This window comes from Tenrec ecaudatus, chromosome 8 (assembly GCF_050624435.1).
Source record: "Tenrec ecaudatus isolate mTenEca1 chromosome 8, mTenEca1.hap1, whole genome shotgun sequence".
NCBI lineage: Eukaryota > Metazoa > Chordata > Mammalia > Afrosoricida > Tenrecidae > Tenrec > Tenrec ecaudatus.
Genome location: NC_134537.1, coordinates 40459856 through 40479068, shown reverse-complemented (window position 1 = coordinate 40479068; position 19213 = coordinate 40459856). Strand labels below are relative to the sequence as shown.

Below are 19213 nucleotides of genomic sequence, written 5' to 3'. Positions count from 1 at the left end.
CTTAAGTGGAGAGCAAATGTTTTGAGAATGATGAGGGCAATGAATGTACAAATGTGCTTTACACGATTGATGTATGGATAGATTGTGCTAAGAGTTGCATGTACCCCAGTAAAATGATTTAAAAAAAATAATAATTGCCGATGATACAAACACAAAAATCTAAGGAGAAACTCTTTTTTGACTAGAGTTGAGCTATGAGTCAGAATTGACTCAAAGGCAGAGAGTTTAACGTTGGGTTTTATAATGAACTAGTGTGACATGCTGATTGGTCCCATAAAGCAGGATGTATCAGACTCTAGATTCATTGGTATAACATCCGCATGCAAGAGGTTTGGAAATCAACCCAACCAAGATTCAGGGACCTTCCACTTGAGTAAAATTTCTAGGGGCCCAGTGGTGTGGGCATGTCGAGACATTCCTACTAAAGTGAAGAACAAGCTATTGCATCTGCACCCTGCCCCCAACAACTAAACAGGAGGCAAAACGCCTAGTGGGCCTCTGGATGTTGGAGGCAACATATCCCTCATTTGGGTGTTCTACCTCGACCTATCTATCAAATGACATGAAAGGCCTCCAATGTTGAGTGGGGCCCAGAACAAGACAAGGCTCTGCAACAGGTTCAGGCTGCCGTGCAAGCTGCTTTACCCTGGGACCTTATGATCCAGCTGACGTGATGGGGCTAGAGGTGTCAGTTGTAGACAGAGATGCAGTGTGGAGTCTTTGGCAGACCCCTATTGATGAATCACAACGTAGACCATTGGGACTTTAGAGTAAAGTCCTGTCATTCTCTGCAGACAACTACTCCCCCTTTGAAAAACAGTTCTTGACCTGTTACTGGGCCTTGGTAGAAATTGAACGCTTCACCATGGGCCACCAAGTCACCATGAGGCCTGAACTACCTATCATGAACTGGGTATTGTCTAACCCACAGAATCAAAAGTTGGACGTGCGCAGCAACATTCTATTGTTAAATGGGAATGGTATATATGAGATCAGGCCAAAGCAGGACCTGAAGGGACAAGTAAGCTGCATGAAGAAGTGGCCCAAATGCCCACAGTCTCCACTCCTGTCACAGTACCTTCCTTCTCCCAATCACACCTATGGCCTCCTGGGGAGTTCCTTATGATAATTTAACCGAAGAACAGAAAAGTCATGCTTGGTTTACGGATGGTCTGCACGATATGCAGGTGCCACTCGTAAGTGGACAGCAGCAGCACTACAGCCCCTTTCTGGGATCACCCTAAAGGACAGTGGTGAAGGGAAATCTTCCCAATGGGCAGAAGTTGGAGCAGTGCACCTGGCTGTTCAGTTTGTTTGCAAGGAGAAATGGTCAAATGTGAGACTGTATACTGATTCATGGGCTGTGGCTAATGACTTGGCTGGATGGCCAGGGAATTGGAAGGAACATGATTGGAAAATTGGTGACAAGGAGGTGGGGGAAGAGGTATGTGGATAGATCTCTCTGAATGGGCCAAGAAAGTAAAGATAATCTCACATGAATGCTCACCACAGGGTTACCTCTGAAGAGGAGGACTTTAACAATCAAGATGATAAGATGACACGCGCTGTGGAGACTGGTCCTCCTCTTTCCTCTGCCACCCCTGTTATCGCCCAATGGGCACATGAACAAAGTGGACATGGCGGCAGGGATGGAGGTTATGCATGGGCACAGCAACATGGACTTCCACTCACCAAGGCTGACTTGGCCATTGCCACTACTGAGTGCCCCATTTGCCAGCAGCGGAAACCAACATTAAGTCCAAGATGTGGGACCATTCCTTGGGGAGGTCAACCAGCAACCTGGTGGCAGTATGATTACATAGGACCACTTCTGTCATGGAGGGGACAGCGTTGAGTACTTACCGGAATAGACACCTACTCTGGATTTTCCTTCCCTGCACGCAATGCTTCTGCCAAAACTACCATTCATAGACTCACAGAATGCCTCATCCACCGGCATGGCATCCCACATAGCATTGCTTCAGATCAAGGAACTCACTTCACAGCAAATGCAGTGCGGCAATGGGCCCATTCCCATGGATCCACTGGTCGTATCATGTTCCTCATCATCCTGAAGCTGCCGGCTTGATAGAACGATGGAATGGGCACCTAAAGACACAATTACGGCGCCAACTAGGTGGCAACAACCTGCGGGGCTGGGGCAATCTTCTCCAGGAGGCTGTATACACTCTAAACCAGCGGCCAATATATGGTGCTGTGTCTCCAATAGCCAGAATTCATGGGTCCAGGAACCAAAAGGGTGGAAGTCGGAGCGGCACCACTCACTATTACTCCTAGTGATCCCCTTGTAGCATTTTTGTTTCCTGTCCCAGCAACCCTATGCTCTTCAGGCCTGGACGTCCTGGTCCCAAAGGAAGGAACTCTCCCTTCTGGAAACACAGCACAGATTCCACTGAACTGGCAGCTGAGAATGCCTGCTGGCCACTTTGGGCTTCTCATGCCTTTGGATCAACAGATTAGGAAAGGTGTCACTGTACTGAGTGGTGTGATTGATCCTGATTACCAAGGAGAAATTGGACTTGTGCTACATAATGGATAAGAATATGTCTGGAATCCAGGAGATCCCATTGGCCGTCTCTTAGTACTACCATGCCCTGTGATTAAAGTAAACTACAGTAACCCAATTCTGGCAGGACAGCTAATGACCCAGAGTGCTCAGGAGTGAAGGTCTGGGCCACTCCACCTGGCAAAGAACCATGTCCAGCTGAGGTGCTGGCTGAGAGTAAAGGTAATGCAGAATTAGTAGTAGAAGAAGGTAGTTCTACCTATCCGCTACAACCACATGATCAATTGCAAAAGTGAGGTTTGTGGTTGTCAGTTTATCTTCTTTATACATGGTTATTGAATATCTTTCCATTGTTCATGTATGATATACCAGATACAATTAGATTCAGGGTGTTTTCATTTAGATGTATGATAGATGTATGATGTTAGGTATAAGAGTGATTTCATTAATGTCTAGCAATTATATATGGCTAAAGAATTATGTACAGGTAACAAGCCGGCAAGGAGGGGACTGTGATAGGTAGGTCTATTGTGCCAACCTGGCCAATAGGAATATGGGGGATTAATCAGGTTGCAGTTTGATTGGAGGGCAAAGAGATAATGGCTTGGCAAGACCTGCCCCTTACTCTCTTGCTCTTTGGTGATTGAACCAGCATGCGGCTGCTTTAGCTACTTCTCTGCCTCAATTTGTGAGCTACACTACCTGTGGGACAAGCCAAGCCATGGATTATGTTGCTAGAGATTGAGGTTCCTTTGAGACTTGCTTTGTCACGCTGTTGGTATGTACATCACTTGAGCTTGAGGCTGGTGGATCCTGTTGCCTTGCATTGCTTGAGTTCGATATCCCATCCAAGCCTGCTTTGCAAAGCTCACGAGTTGCTGACTGTTGGTGACCCGTCCTGCTGTTTGCTGCCTGTGGGTGGACTTTGCTTGCATTGCCTGAAGGAAGGCTCAGCTGTCTGCTTCCTTGACCTTGGATACAACAGCCCTCATGAGTTGATGGACTTCCAGTATATTAACTGTTCCTTGGAAGTGAGTTGGACTGAGCCCTCTGTACTGCTGTGTGGACTAATTAGCTGTTATATTCCTTCATGTATAAACTTATCAAAATATATATACAGATTTGCCTAACACAGATTTGGTGGATCTGAATGGTGGTGTAGTGGTTATAAGTTGGGCTGCTAACCGCAAGGTCATCAGTTCGAAACTACCAGCCATTCCACAGAAAAAAATGGTGCTTTCTACTCCCATTAAGAGTTACAAGGCTGGCCCCAATCAGAGCCAGACTCCCACCCCCACCCCTAGAAGAATGTTCTACAGAGGACACACTAAACCTACAGGTTGGGGAGAGGGGCCAGCCTGCCACACCCACACAGAAGCAAACCAAGAAGGAAAAAAGAGAGGGAGGGACTAGACTCTATATTGGCACACCAAGCCCTGATGATGACAGGCCAGCACGGAGCTGCTAAGGAACAGAGAGGAATGTAGGGCTGACAGAAGCTCGAGATATGATGGCCCCTTGCTGGAGCATACCGGACAGAGGACAATACTAGAGACACACGCAGGGAGTGTGTCCAGTCTGACCACCCCCACAATGGGGCAAACCAAGAAGGGAACATAACAGATTAGCAATGGGAGCAAAGCAACGCCACAAAACCTCTGAGGAGCCCCTAGAATAGACTTCAGGCTGGGAGGGACAGTTCCCAGAAACCCTCAGGACTGGTGGGGAGATAGTCATAAAGGTCAGTGGACACACCTGGAATTATGTATGCTTTTTCTTTACTTTTTTGGCTAGTTTTTTCTCTTTTTATTCCATTTTTTTGTTTTCTGTTTCTTTTCTCTCTGTTATTGCTGTTGTGCCTACCTTTGTAAGAAAGGCATGGGAAGCATGACTGAGGAGAAAACAACAGGACCAATGGTTCCAGAAGGACCTGGGGGGAGGGAGGAGGGAAAGTGGTGGGGGAAAGGAGTGGTGAGCAAACACCGCCATAGACAGGGGAACAACTAGGGAATTAAAAGCAACACCAAGGAGGCCACAAAGATTCCAGTGTGTTGGAGCAGCAGTCATCGAGCTGAGAAGAATTCCGAAAGGGCAGAAGAAGGGCAAGCATGCTGGTGGGGCAGGAAGAAGGTAAAAGGAAACAGAGGAAAGATCTAGGAAGCAAAGCTCTGTGTGACTTTGGAAAACTGGAACCCTGGGTCTTCTTCCAGCCGTCACACACACACAAACACCCCCCCCCCCAAAAAAACACAACAACAACAATCTCACACTCTTGTGGTGTGGGGGCAAGTCATTTGGGGAGAGGAGGAGCTGAGCTGACCTGTGGGGTGAGCTGCTTTAGTCGTGTCAGTATTCCTGCCATGGCCGTTAAGAGCATAACAACTGTCCACTCCATTGAGAAACTACGTGTAGCTTTTCGTACTTGCCAAGAATTTCCACTATACACACGTGCACTGAAAAATCGGCGCTGCTCAAAATTCACAACAGTTACTTATGGCCAAAGAAAGCATACAAAGCAACGTGCTCAAAATCCTTTCCAAAAGTGTACCGCCACCACCCAAACGAAACGTCTGCCACAGAAATTATTTCATGCGGGCTGTTTTGATATGTTAGCTATGATACGTGTCACTTCCAGAAGGGAGTACTTCCAGGCCTACAGGAGAGTGGGGGAGGCCGACCCTCGAGACGGGGTCAAGAGAAGCACCCACTAAGCTCAGGAGCCCTCCTCTGCATGCTCCTCAGAGGCCCACTGAGCACAGGGAAGCAAAGGAGACCAAGATTCAGAGAGGTGAACTTGCCGAAGGTCACACAGCCAGGGGTCAACTCAAGACATCTGACCCAGGACTAGTATCTTTCCAAAACCAAGAAGAGGATTTTCCTGGTGGCGTTTGAGGCTCCCGGGCTCAGGTCTGGAACCTGTGAAGATGGGGCACTCCTCCCCCCTTTGTCCCTTTCTTGACCCTCCGCTGAGCCAGCAGGCGTTGACTTGCCAGACCATGGTTAATCCCAGCGGAGCTCTGCGTGCCCAAGGGGCTACCTTAGCTGCTTGAGCTGCCGATCGTGGGCAGGCCAACACAGCTGCCGCTCCCAGCAGCCCGCAGCGAAGGGGTTTTTAAGGTCAGCCCTTCCGCCCACAGGCTGGGTAGCAGTTCCAGGGAGAGCTTTCCCACAGGGAGGGGGCCTCTCACTCAAGCCCAACTTGATCTTCTCCCGTAACTTGCCCCCAGAGTTCTCCTCACAGCTCAGCCCTTTCCACGGCTGAGCTACAGACCCTCCCAAGAGCCCCATCATCTAAGTCGGGGTGAGCCCTGGGAAACACAGGGAGAGAGCAGCAGAAGCTACGCCTAGGCAGCTGCAAGCCTATTCCACTGGGAGCAGGGCCTGAGAAGTGACCCAGATAGCTCTCGGGTGGCCGCGGAGTCCTGGCCTCCAAGGTCAGGCTCTGAGACCCCTAGAGAGCCTCAGTTCTCACACCTTTCCTGGCATACTCCATGGCAGGGCAGCTGGGCATAGCTAGGGAGGAAGAAAGGGCAGGCTTCCTGTTGGCTGATGGGGCACTTAGCCCTGTGGCCACTGGTCCCTAAAATGTTACCTGGGTTGAGGATGCTCCATCAGGTGAGAGCAGATGGAACTGGGCCGAGACAGAATGCTTCTGGACACAAGCAGGGTCTCCTTCAGCTCTGGCTCTTCATACCAAGGACACAAAGAGAAAAGACGAGGGACTGGGAGAGAGTTGCAGGATATGGTGTGTGTGTGTGTGTGTGTGTGTGTGTGTGTGTGTGTGTGTGTGGTGTCATGGGCGTACATATGAAGGGTATGTTCGTGTGTGTGAACACCTTTGCTAGTATCTGTGACTATGCTTATTTGCTGCAGGTGTGTTTGCATTCTGCATGTGTGTGTATCCGGGCATTGATGTGTCACATGCTGTGGACCGTGGGTGGTGACTCAGTATGGGGGATGAGCAGGTGATTTGAGGAGAAGGAGGTTACCAGAAGAAATGGGAAATTGAGGTCAAAATAGATGAGGGAACTGCAAAATGGGAACAAGCTGTAGGAACTAGAGAACAAAGACTTTTGCTTGGAGGCTCGAAGAACCCAGGAGAAAAGAGAGGGGCAGGTCTGTAAGGGAGCCCGGGTTCCCCCAGGGCCTCCCAGCCTCCCGGGCCCAACAGAAGACACAGTGCAGAAGGAGGAAAGAGGGTCAGGAACAGATGGGGCTGCACGGACAGAAAATCCAGCTGTGGGAGCTTAAACAACTAGTGACTTGTTTGTCCCCCTAATGAAACATCTGGACGAGGCAGGGGCTGGGGCTGTTGCGATCAGGGCTGCTATCTCTTGCCCTTTCCCCTTTCCTGGGGGAATTTGGTTGCTCAAGTTTCAACTAACAGCTACCTTTAAGAAGTAAAGGAAGAAATTAGGGGCCAGAGGTGCTGTGTCAGAGAGCCTGTCCCGGGAGCATTCCTTCCATTTGGTCTTAGACACCGCTCCTCTATCTGTCTCCAGGTGGGTTTGCCCACATGCAGATACGCTGCCTACTTACGAGTACCCGGTGTGAAGACTGTTCCCCGTGCTACACCAGGCTTCAAGACCACATTTCATTGATTTGTCATTAGAAATAAATATTTCACAATATATAAGGACATGTTGTTTTTGTGATGAATCACTATGCTTTAATTATGTTCAATTAGTAACCATGAAAATACATCCTGCATTTCAGATATTTACATGATGAATCATAACAGTAGCAAAATTACAGTTATAAAGTAGCAAGGAAAATAATTGTATGGTTGGGGGTCTCCACCACATGAGGAACTGTCTGAAAGGGTCGCTGCCTGAGGAAGGCTGAGAGCCACTGCGCACAATGAAGATGATATCCCAAAGGAGCTGAGCTAAAGGAATCTCCAGAACACTGTCAGGCCCTGCTTCCAGAGTGCCCATCGGAGGCCTCAAGTCAGGGCCCTGGCTCCTTGATATCATTAGCTCAACGAATCCCCATAAACGGAAGCAATGTTCCCGGGACAGGCTGACTGACACAGCACCTCTGCCCCTAAGTCTTTCCTTTACTTAAAAAAAAAAAAAAAAAAAAGCTGATGTTTGAGACAGCAGCAACCAAATTCCCACGGGAAAAGGGAAGAGATAGCAGCCCTGATCACAACAGCCCCAGTCCCTGCCTCGTCCAGATGGGTTTTGCTTTCAGGTTGATCATCCCTCCTTTTTAATATGCAATCATTATTTAGGCCGTTAGGCCACCAGTGTCTTTTTTTTGTTTAATCATTTTTATTAGGGGCTCATACAACTCTTATCACAATCCATACATCAATTGTGTAAAGCACATCTGTATATTCATTGCCCTCATCATTCTCAAAACATTTGCTCTCCACTTAAGCCCCTGGCATCAGCTCCTCATTTTCCCCCTCCCTCCCCATTCCCCACTCCTCATGAACCCTTGATAATTTATAAATTATTATTTTGTCATATCTTGCCCTGTCCGACGTCTCCCTTCACCCACTTTTCTGTTGTCCATCCCCCAGGGAGGAGGTCACATATAGATCCTTGTAATCAGTTCCCCCTTTCCAACCCACCCTCCCTCCACCCTCCCAGCATCGCCACTCACACCACTGGTCCTGAGCTGTTCATCTGTCCTGGATTCCCTGTGTTTTATGTTTCTATCTGTACCAGTGTACATCCTCTGGTCTAGCCAGATTTGTAAGGTAGAATTGGAATCATGATAGTGGGGGAGGAGGAAGCATTTAGGAACTAGAGGAAAGTTGTGTGTTTCATCGTTGCTACATCGCACCCTGACTGGCTCATCTCCTCCCTGAGACCCTTCTATAAGGCGATGTCCAGTGGCCTAAAAATGGGCTTTGGGTCTCCACTCTGCACTCCCCCTCTCATTCACTATGATATGATATTTTTGTTCTGATGATGCCTGACACCTGATCCCTTCGACACCTTGTGATCGCACAGGCTGATGTGCTTCTTCCATGTGGGCTTTATTGCTTCTGAGCTAGATGGCCACTTGTTTACCTCCAGATGTTTTATTATGGGACAAATAAGCCACTATTTTCTGAAACTCCTGCAAGCCAGATTTTCTATCCCTGAATCAATCTACAGATTCAGCACTGCAGAATTTCACCCCCAGACTAGGCCTGGTTTTGTACAAACCAGGATCACATAATGTCCTGACAAAATCCAAGACTTTAAAAGGAGGACTCATCTGTGTCATTTTGCTTCTTCATTTAAAAGAATGACAGAGTTTGAAGTCTGCAAGCACGGCTTCGCCAGCATTCAGGAAAGCTGGCACCCTGCTGCTCTGGGCCTGGCCCTGGCCCTCCATGAGCTGACTGCATAAATTTCAGATAAAATCTAAAAGGAGGTGGGCAGCCAGGGCTGGGGAGTGATCCACGCAAAATTCAGGTACTTTAAAGCAGGGCTTCTGGTTCCGGCTTTCGGTTCTACTCCCTGCTGAGAATGGGCCTACCTACCCCAGAGACCCGGTATTCTCCTACATGGGAACAAGACCTCCTTAAACAAGCTGAGTAGAAATCAGAGTGTTAGGGGTGGAAATGCCCATTCTCAGCAGGGTGGAACAGGAATGACTGGTTGGAAGCCCTGCTCCAAAGCCCATCTCTGTGGGTAGACTTGTCATTCTTCTCAGAGGTCTGTCCTCAGGGGGACAGCAGCAACTGGGACCAACTTTGTGAAGTGCGGGCCTCTCGTTACAAACTGATGATGAGTTTTGAAGGCGGCAGAGCCCTGGAAGGATGGAGCTCTCCTGAGCCTGGGGCCCTATGAGGCTGCATACGTCGTTGCAGGCCCAAGAAGACTTGGGCCACCATTCCCGAACCCACTCCCTGACCCCCAGGCTGGGCAGAAAGGATAGGGGCTGGTCTCTAGGAGATGCAAGCGCATGACAGGCCATAAGGAAGATGGCCTGTGCCCCTCCCAGCTGGTGACCATGTGTCACACTCCCTACTTCTGCCAGAGGAGTCATCTGCTGGGTGACTGGGTTCTCAAGCCACAGTGGGCTCAGCGGTCGGGATCGTCCCAGGGCTGTTGATACCCACGTGCCCCTGGCTGTGTCTTCTGCCTCATCACAAACCGCCAGCAGAAGGTTCCGAGGCAAGGAAAAGGGAAGGGATTCGTTGTTTGTCAACAATCCCACATAAAGAATGCTGGCGGGGCCCAGCCCTGCCCTCTGGTTTTAGTCAGACACCATGAACAGGAATAAACAAAACAAAACAAACCATAACAACAAAAACAAAAATACTGCCGCTGAGTCATTTCTGACGTATAACAGCTCTATAAGGTAGGATAGAACTGGCCATAGGGGCTTCCAAGATTGTAAATCTTTACCTGAGTAGAAAGCCTCATCTTTCTCCCATGGAGTGGCTGGTGGTTCCGAACTGTTGACCTTGCAGTTAGCAGCCCAGTGTGTAATGACCATGCCATCAGGGCTCCCCATGGAACATATAGACACCAGCATGAAAGTAAGATGGCCGGTGGCATCCTTGGACTGGTTGGGCCCTCGAGAGGTCAGCTAGACCATCTTCCTGCCTCCAGCTACTTCAGTGCAAATGCAGCGAGTTCAGTGCTGTGGGGCACCGCTGGAGCATCAGCTGTTGGGGATGTCACCTTATAGGTGTGTCTCGTAGCCCATGGCTGGCGCGCTGCTGCCTGCCTCCTGCTCTGTTGCCTACGTCTGACTTCTTTGTCCCCTCCTGGCTGGGCTCCCTATTCTTAGGACCAGATCTCTGCTAGCACCCCAGTTTGGCCCCCATCTGGACACTGCCTTCAGGAGAAGCTCTGACTAGCAGCCACGGCCAGAGCCTGCAAGCCCACGGGCACAGGGCAGGTTACAAGCCCTCTGCCACAACCCAAACTCCAGGCCCCTCCAATGGGTCCTGAGGGAGCTTTGGCAGCAAGCCCTTGGTCCGAGTCTGGGAATTGGTACCTGGTACCCTAAGGGTACAAGCAGAATGTCACCTTGGCCTGCTCTCTCAAAAATGACCTGGGGCCGCTCAAAGCCACCACCCAGTGGCCCCGAGGGAGAAACAGGCCCGGCATTCTGCTTCCGTAGAAGCCCATATAGACAAGCAACACACGGTTCGTCACCATCACAGACCAGCCACCAAACAGCATCGACAACGAAAACGAGGCTAGGTGTGCTCTGAGTATGAAAAATGTTTACGTAAGATATTGACTATATGGAAAAGATCAGGGGTGACGATGGGCGTAAACGTAGACCATCTTAAACAACAGGGACACCCAGCCAATGATGTGCAGTGGGTTCCATCTCAGTCCCCCTCCCCCCCCCAGCTGAACTGCGCTCCAGCGACTGCCCTGCTGCGGCCTCCTGGAGGCAGAGCTCCAGGCCTTTTGTCTGACGCACTTCGGGGGAGGTCCCAACCCCAGTGTTCGGGTATTTGCTGAGCACTCAAACTATTCAGGACCAAACCCACTGCTGTTGAGCCAATTCCCACACATAGCGACTCCGTAGACCATATGGAAACTCATCCCCCAAATGAAAACTACCCTAAGCCACCGCCCAGAGGCAAAGGCTGCTAAAAACACGGTCAATTTCCTTCTGTGCTTTGAGCATATACATATGTGCACATCTATCTGTATTTACTATGGATTTTGGGAAACAGATACCAGTGTATGTGCTTTTTCACGTAGCAAATGAGAAATATTTTTCCAATCTCCTATCCCATGGTTTTTAATGGCTGGCTGGTATTTGGTGACATGGCATAATTTGTGAGCATTGAGGCGGTTAACCGAGTGTCCGTCTTTTACACGGCACTGGAATGTTTACACAGTAAGCACAGCAGTTGAGATGGACGAAGCCCTGGTGGCGTAGCGGGTTATGCACCGAGCGGCTCCCTCAAGGTCAGCAGTTTGAAACCACCAGCCACTCCGCTGGAGAGAGATGACTCCTTCTATCCCTGTCACGAGTTACAGTCTCTGAAATCCACAGAGGCAGTTCTACCCAGGATAGATTCCTCATGATATTCTTGTGAATTTCCCTTGAATATTTCCCAGCAGGGAAGTGACTAGGTCAGAGGCTGTCAGTCATTGAAGCCCAGTGTGCATACAAGTTGGTCTCTCCCTGGGGACCCTGCTTTCATTCCCAGGCCACATCTGATCCCGCTCTGGGCCTGTCCTGCCCAGAACTCACAGGCATTCTTTCTCTCCTTTGCTCTGTTTTCACAACTTCTGCTAGATGTGACTCCTGAGTGCTGGGGAATTAAAGTGAAGTGATTCTCGACCGAGTCTGGAGAGACTGCGGACTCTGGTGGAATCTTACACAATGACCGGAGGCTCTGCTGTGGGCAGGGCTTGGAGATCACCTCTTCTGACCCTGTCCTTGGCTTAGAAAAGGAAAGACTCACAAGGGAGACAGGGGCAATATTCCCTTTTCTTGCTCAAGGAACTGAGCTGAAATTGAGCTTGATCCATCCCAGAGAGGGCTGGGGTCAGAGGTCACTGGACCCAGCAGCGCCAGATCCCAGAACAACTGCAGGGTCAGCCGGGGTCATGTTTGACTCTGCCCGAGTGGCCGTCTGCCCATAGCCTGGCACTTGCCCATCTCCTGTAACACCTCTCTCCAGTGTACCAGGTCAGATCCCTCTCCTATAGCAAACTTAGAAAAACAGGCTTCGCTCCACAGGGCAGGCCGACACGGTGGGTGGGCATGTGGGTGGGCTGCTTACTCAGCCAGACAGAAGTATCAAAGACTCTGCCTTCACTGAGCTGTGTGCCAGCTCTGGGCTGGTCATCCTCCTGCTGAGCTGGTCTCCTTTGGTCTTCACTCCCCACAAGGAGGCAGACATCTGCTCAGAAATGCAAATAGCTTCCCCATTTGCTGATAACTAATGGCAGCGCAGGGTTCTAGGCCAGGCTGCCCACCAACAGCTGCGATGTCCTCATGGCGCCACCTGTACGCTCAGGGATGCACACTGGAAATCAGATGGTGCCTGGCTAGCAGAACGAGGAGCGGCTGGGAGGTCTTGTTTTAAGACATGCAGCCATCTACGTGCAGTGTCAGCTAAGCCCTCATGAAGGAGCACTCCAGCCGGTGTGGTCCAAGGATGATAAATAATAAAATTCATGATCGGAGAAAGAAACTGTGTAAGACCTAAATTCGGAGCACCCGGTTTGCAGAAAAATGCAGATGACAGTGAGAGCCCCAAATCCATTTGCTGAGTCCCAAGAGGATTAAGCCTCTGTGTTATTCGGGGTGGACTAGAGAAACAAATTCATAGTCACTCATATGTGTATAATAAAGAGTAATTAGGCACTTGCCCCTCCCTTCCTCCTTCCGTCATCTTTCCGTGCCGCCATCATGGTGCACATGAACGTCCTGGCCAACGCTCTCAAGAGCATCAATAATGCCAAGAAGAGAGGCAAGCACCAGGTTCTCATTAGGCCATGCTCCAAGGTCATTATCCGGTTTCTTACTGTGATGATGAAGCACGGCTACATTGGTGAATTTGAAATCATTGATGACCACAGAGCTGGGAAAATTGTAGTGAACCTCACGGGCAGATTAAACAAGTGCGGAGTGATCAGCCCTAGATTTGACCTGCAGCTCAAAGATCTAGAAAAGTGGCAGAACGACCTGCTCCCTTCCCGGCAGTTCGGTTTCATCATGCTGACGACCTCCGCCGGCATCATGGACCACGAGGAAGCCAGGAGGAAACACACAGAGGGAAAATCCTGGGCTTCTTTTTCTAGGGATGTAATGCATCGAAACAAATAAAACGCCGAATGGAAAATAAATAAATAAATAAAAATAAAGAGGAATTAATTATACATTAAAGAAACATCCCAGCCAGTCCAGATCAAGTCCATAAGTCCGATGTTAGCCCATATGTCCAGTCCCAGTCTGTAAATCCCTCTTCAGACTCACACACCACATGCAATGATGCCAAGTGCAGGAAGATCACAGGCCAATGGGTGGAAAGTCTTGTGGATCCAGTGGCGGTGGAAGCATCTTAGTGCTGGCATGGGTCTCCACGTGGCTCCTCCAGCTCCAAGGATCTGGCTGCCATGCACACAGTTCCACATGGCTAGTCAGCAGGAATGTCTCACAGGAACTGAGTGTCCACCTCCAGCAATATAAAGAACTATTTATCTCCTTCGAGCTTCCAAATGAAGTCATCAAGGTATGTCCTGATGAAGGGACAGACTCCACCCCTTCACTCTTAATAGTCTCAAGTTGACAACAGAGTGTGTAACTACCTGCTCACTCTCCCGACACAACAGCTGGAGCCAAAGTGGGTGAACAAGTAAATGTGGTGAAGAAAGCTGATGGTGCCCGGCTATCAAAAGAGATAATGACTGGGGTCTTAAAGGCTTGAAGATAAACAAGCGGCCATCTAGCTCAGAAGCAACAAAGTCCACATGGAAGAACACACCAGCCTGTGTGATCGAGTGGTCCCAAAGGGATCAGTTACCAGGCATCAAAGAACAAAAAATCATATCATTGACTGCACACCTCCATGATAGGATCGCTGAAGACAAATGGGTGCATAAGCAAATGTGGTGAAGAAAGCTGATGGTGCCCGGCTATCAAAAGAGATAGTGTCTGGGGTCTTAAAGGCTTGAAGGTGAACAAGCGGCCATCTAGCTCAGAAGCAAATAAGCCCACATGGAAGAAGCACACCGGCCAGTGCGATCACGAGGTGCCCAAGGGACCAGGTATAAGGCACCATGCCAAAAAAAAAAAAAGATATAAGTGTGTGTATGCATGTGTATATATGTGTATATGTATATATGTATGTATATATAGATATATTAAATGAAGGGGGAAGTGCAGAGTGGAGACCCAAGGCCCAAGTGTCGACCAATGGAGATCCCCTCATAGAGGGGTTTAGGAGAGGAGATGGGTTAATTAGGGTGTGAGGTAGTATCGATGAAGAACACAGCTTTCCCCCGGATCCTGGATGCTTCCTCCCCCCAACTACCATGATCCGAATTCTACCTTGCAGGGCTGGATAGGACGGAGGCTGTACACTGGTGCATATGAGGGTTGGAGGTACAGGGAATCCAGAGTGGATGATGCCTTCGGGACCAGGGGTGTGGGGGACGATGCTGGGAGAGTGGAGGGTGAGTGGGTTGGAAAGGGGGAACTGATTACAAGGATCCACATGTGACCTCTTCCCTGGGAGAGGGACAGCAGAGAAGGGGGGAAGGGAGACTCCGGATAGGACAAGATATGACAAAACAATGATGTATAAATTACCAAGGGCATATGAGGGAGGGGGGAATGGGGAGGGAGGGGGGGGAAAAAAAGAGGACCTGATGCAAGGGGCTTAAGTGGAGAGCAAATGCCTTGAGAATGATTGGGGCAGGGAATGTATGGATGTGCTTTATACAATTGATGTATGTATATGTATGGATTGTGGTAAGAGTTGTATGAGTCCCTAATAAAATGTAAAAGAAGAAAAGAGAAAAAAAAAAAAGAGTGTGTAACTACCACAGCCTCCATTGAACTCCCTCAGACCATTTGTTGCCTAGGAATATTGTCAATAGTCTTGCCTTCATACAGAGTACATTGGAAAGTGGATTAGTGCCAATATTAGGTTAAAATTTAGCACATTATTGCTTGTTTTCCCTTTTGACTCATTTTTAATTTATCCTAGTTTCTCTTCTCTTTCTCTTGGATTGATGTCTTCTGTGTTTTATTTCATTGTTGCTGTTGGGGTTTGTTGGTATTTTCTTTACATAAACTTCAGGATATGTAATTCCACAGAGATGGCAAGTAGATTTGTAGTTCCCTAAGGTTACGGCAGGGGAGGTTGGAGGCAGGGAATGGGGAGCTAATGAAAATAGGTACAAGATTGAGGACATGTTTTCCAATTGATTGTAGTGATGCTTCCACGACTCTTTTGCATTTAAACCAAGACTGCGTAAGTTCTATGCCAATAAAAGCACTTGAACGTTTTTTTAAGGAAAAGAGTCATACTTGTACACAGGTCTGGAAACTGAGTTCACACCAGAGCGAGACAGATGGAGGGAGAGCTCTCAGCCACGGGCTTTGAGCTTGCAAGTCCTGGGAGTCAGTGAGTGTGTCCTCACGTCTTGGCATACCCACGGCCATCAAGACAAGGGTGCCTCACAGCAATCTAGGCAGGGTTTTGGGGGATTTGAACCTCCAACTTTGAGGTGTGCGGCCCAGCATCTTACTCACACCGCCACCAGGTTCCCTAAGCCCAACACGAGCGCCAATCCTCAAGGACCAAGGAGGAGGCAGTAGCGATGGGGAAGGGAGAGCACCGTGTCGGGGCTTGGGGACCTGGGTGCCACTCTGGGCTGTGTCCTGCTAGCGGGGTGGACCTGGGTGAGCCACGCCCGTCACCTCTCCAACCTTAGTTGCTCACACGTGTGAAGGTGAAGTCTCTGTCCACAGCCAACCATTTCCCTTCCTCCCTTGGCAGCAAAGCCCCTCTCAAAGCTGCGTACACTCATATCAAGTTCCTCTTTTCTAGGCTCTGACTTCTTAAAGAGGCACTTCCATAAATACATTACAGCTTAGAAAGATTAAAACGAAGCACCTACCAGTTTGCTCACAGATGTTCGAATCACACGCACTCGCCCCCACCCGAGATTAAAAGGACAGTCCTAAACAGTGTGTGACAGTCCGTTCTCTCAGCGTTTCACGGTGCACCTGTCCCACGCTTTAGACAGAGTCCTGGTGCTTCGGTGAGTTAGGCACTTGACCTGCTAACCACCATGCCAGTCTTGGAGACCCACGACGGCAGAGCTCCTCGGTCCTTAGGGTCACTGGGAGTCAGGATGGACTTCATGAAGGGGATTGGGCCCTCGGCTACTAACCAAGAGGTCAGTGATTACAGTCCACCCGTCTTTGCTCAGGAGAGAGCGGTGGCAGTTCGCCTCGGGAAATATCACAGTTTTGGAGACCTAGTGGGACAGTTCCGCTAAGTCCTGTAGCGTCCATACGAGATAGACTTGGCTTGATGGCATTGGGTTGAACGTCTCCTAAGAGTTCCTGGGTGGTGCACAGAGTTAACAGGCTCAGTTGCTCACCAAGATATTAAAGGTTGGAGTCCATCCAGAAGCCCCTCGGAAGAAAGGCCTGGAGATCTGCCTCAAAAACAAGCAGCCCCTGGTGACCCTCAGGAGCCAGGCTGTACTCTGACACCTCCTGGAGTCAGAACTGGCTAAACTTTACATGCGTGGTGTTGCATCCTATGTATCCTGCCAGTTGTTAAATCCCATTCGTTCATGAAGGAAGTTGAGATCGGTTCGCTTTCTCTGCTTTGTTCTGTTGTGTCATACATCACGATTCCGCTGTTTTACATGAGAAGCTCTATGACTTGATACACGTTGGTTGCCCGGCCCAGGGTGCCCTAGGCGGGTGGCTCGCTCGGTGAGGAGGGCCGAGGCTGAGTGGTAACCAGATAGGAACTGGCAGAGCAACGGGCTGTGGGGCAGGACGCTGCTTCTGCCCTCCCAAGAGCTGGCTGCACCTCCACTCTTGAAAGCCCGCTGCCCCACATTCTTGTCAGCACCTTTTTACCTTTGCCTACCTGGTGGGTGTAAAATGGTATTTCTTTAATTTGCTTTAATTTCTTTAATTGGTTCTAATTTGCATTTTCCTGAATTGTAATGAGGTTAAATATCTTTTGATAGGTCTAACGGCCACACACATTATTCCTTTTCTCAAGAAAAACCTGGTGTGTTGGACAGGGTTCTCTAGAGAGACAAGACCAGATTGCTAGTAATTATATATATATATATTTATAAAGACAGATATATAATACAAGAAATGAACTGTTAAATTATAAAGCAGTGAGACACTAGCAGTCCTTTAAGACTTGAGAGCTGCCAGTTGCCAGTCCCCTTCTGTAGAGAGAGCTGGGCTATATATACCCAGGCAGCAAACAGCAAGGTAGGTCCCCAACTGTCATCAACTGTCAGTCCCCAGCTCCAGAGACGGACATTCTAATCGTGTGGGCTTAAAGGGCCCTCAACTTACAGGCCACAGGCCAGGCATCCCACAGGTAGTGTACCCCTTTAAACTGAGGCACGGAACAACCAAGGTGAGGCTCACCGAGCCACTTATCCCTCTGCCCTTCAGTTAATCCTACTTGTGTTTATCGGCCAGGCTGGCACAATAAACTACTGCACCTGGCTGCCTTCTCCTTATGCCTTTTCTTAATTATTTGCGGGATGTTTTCTATACATGTGGTGTGGAGGGGGCACTTCAAGATAATGGTGGGGAAAACTCCGTTATCTTTTTCACAGCTTTATTGGCCTATAATTCATGTGTCACACACAATCAGCAGTTCCGTGGCAACGCCATTGTCTTTACATCCCATTTTCCCTGAACTTTGGACGCCCTCTCCTGTGTTCTGAATCTCAATCCTGAGTTGGTAACGTCTCCTGCAGATATCTTCTCTTCATTTCCAAAATCAAACCCACTGCCAGCAAGTCGATGCCAACTCACAGTGACCCTACGGGGCAAGGAAGAACTGCTCGGTGGGCTTCTGAGCCCGTAGCGCTCTGCAGGAGTAGAAGACCTCCTCTCTCTCCCTTGAGAGGCTGGTGGTTTTGAACCTGCCGGCTTAGCAACTGGCAGCCCAGTGCGTAACCACCATGACACCAGGGCTCCTCCTTCACACATTTGAAAAGTATTTGTCATGACTTTGGATGCACAGATTCATTTTTGGTACAATTCTACTGTCTATTGGATAATGGCCAGAGCTTTCTGTGTTTTAAGATATTCTTTGTACCCTGAGATCACAGAGATACACATCGGCACTCCCTGCTTACAGGCTTATATTCTGCTTGCTACTTCAATCATGGACTTAGAATGGATGTTTTTAATTAAATATATTGAGTTTCCTGTGGTGTGATTATGGTGAAAATAGACACAGCAAACAGATAGCCATTCAACAGTTTCTTCAGGGATGTTGGCTACATTGTTAGCCTGGTACAGCCAATGTTACCAGCCTTTTCCAGATGATTCTACCCCATCAACATGCACTAAGCAAACACGTCCCCCTTCTACTCCATGCACCCCACTCCACATCCACTAGTAAACTCGGTCTCTAGTTGCATATTTCAGGTCAATGAGGTGTCTGTCAAAGCAGCAGAAAGCTAGCTTGGGGGGGCTTCACCAGGAGCCTGAGGAGCCCCTACCCTTATAGGCTCCAGGGCTCTACCTGCTGCAGCTGGAGGGTCAGAAATGATAAAGACATCCGTCACACCCACAGTGAAAGGGCCCCAGCAGTCGAAGGCACAGCAACAGAACCCCAAGAGGAGCAGGCGGCAGCAGATTCCATCGGAGGAGCCGGGCTGTGTCATCCAGGACAGCGTAGGACTCCAGAGCTGAGAGGAGGCATGCAGGGCGTGTGGGTGGGGGGCTGGGAGGTGTAGGGTAAATCGGTAATTTGAAGATTGACATTGGGAACCTACCGCCTGGCACCCTAGAAGAAAGGTCTAGGAGAAAGATCTTCTTCCATAATCATTGCTGGTGCCCGCTGCTGCTGCTGCTGCGTGGGGCCCCACACAAGGCCACTGCATGTATCGTGGAGCAGAGCAATCCCCTAGGGTCTTCGTGGCTATCGTATTTATGGAAGTGGTTTGCCAGACCTTTCTTCCACAGCACTCCCAAGTGGGTTTGCACTGCCAAGCCTTTAGGTCAGCAGCCACTCAC

The 19213-nt window shown here is 49.3% G+C and overlaps 1 pseudogene; it reads left to right on the top strand.

The window, feature by feature from the left end:
- Positions 1–12868: 12868 nt before the first annotated feature.
- LOC142454278 (small ribosomal subunit protein uS8-like) lies at positions 12869–13295 on the top strand (annotated as a pseudogene).
- The last annotated feature ends 5918 nt before the right edge of the window (positions 13296–19213 follow it).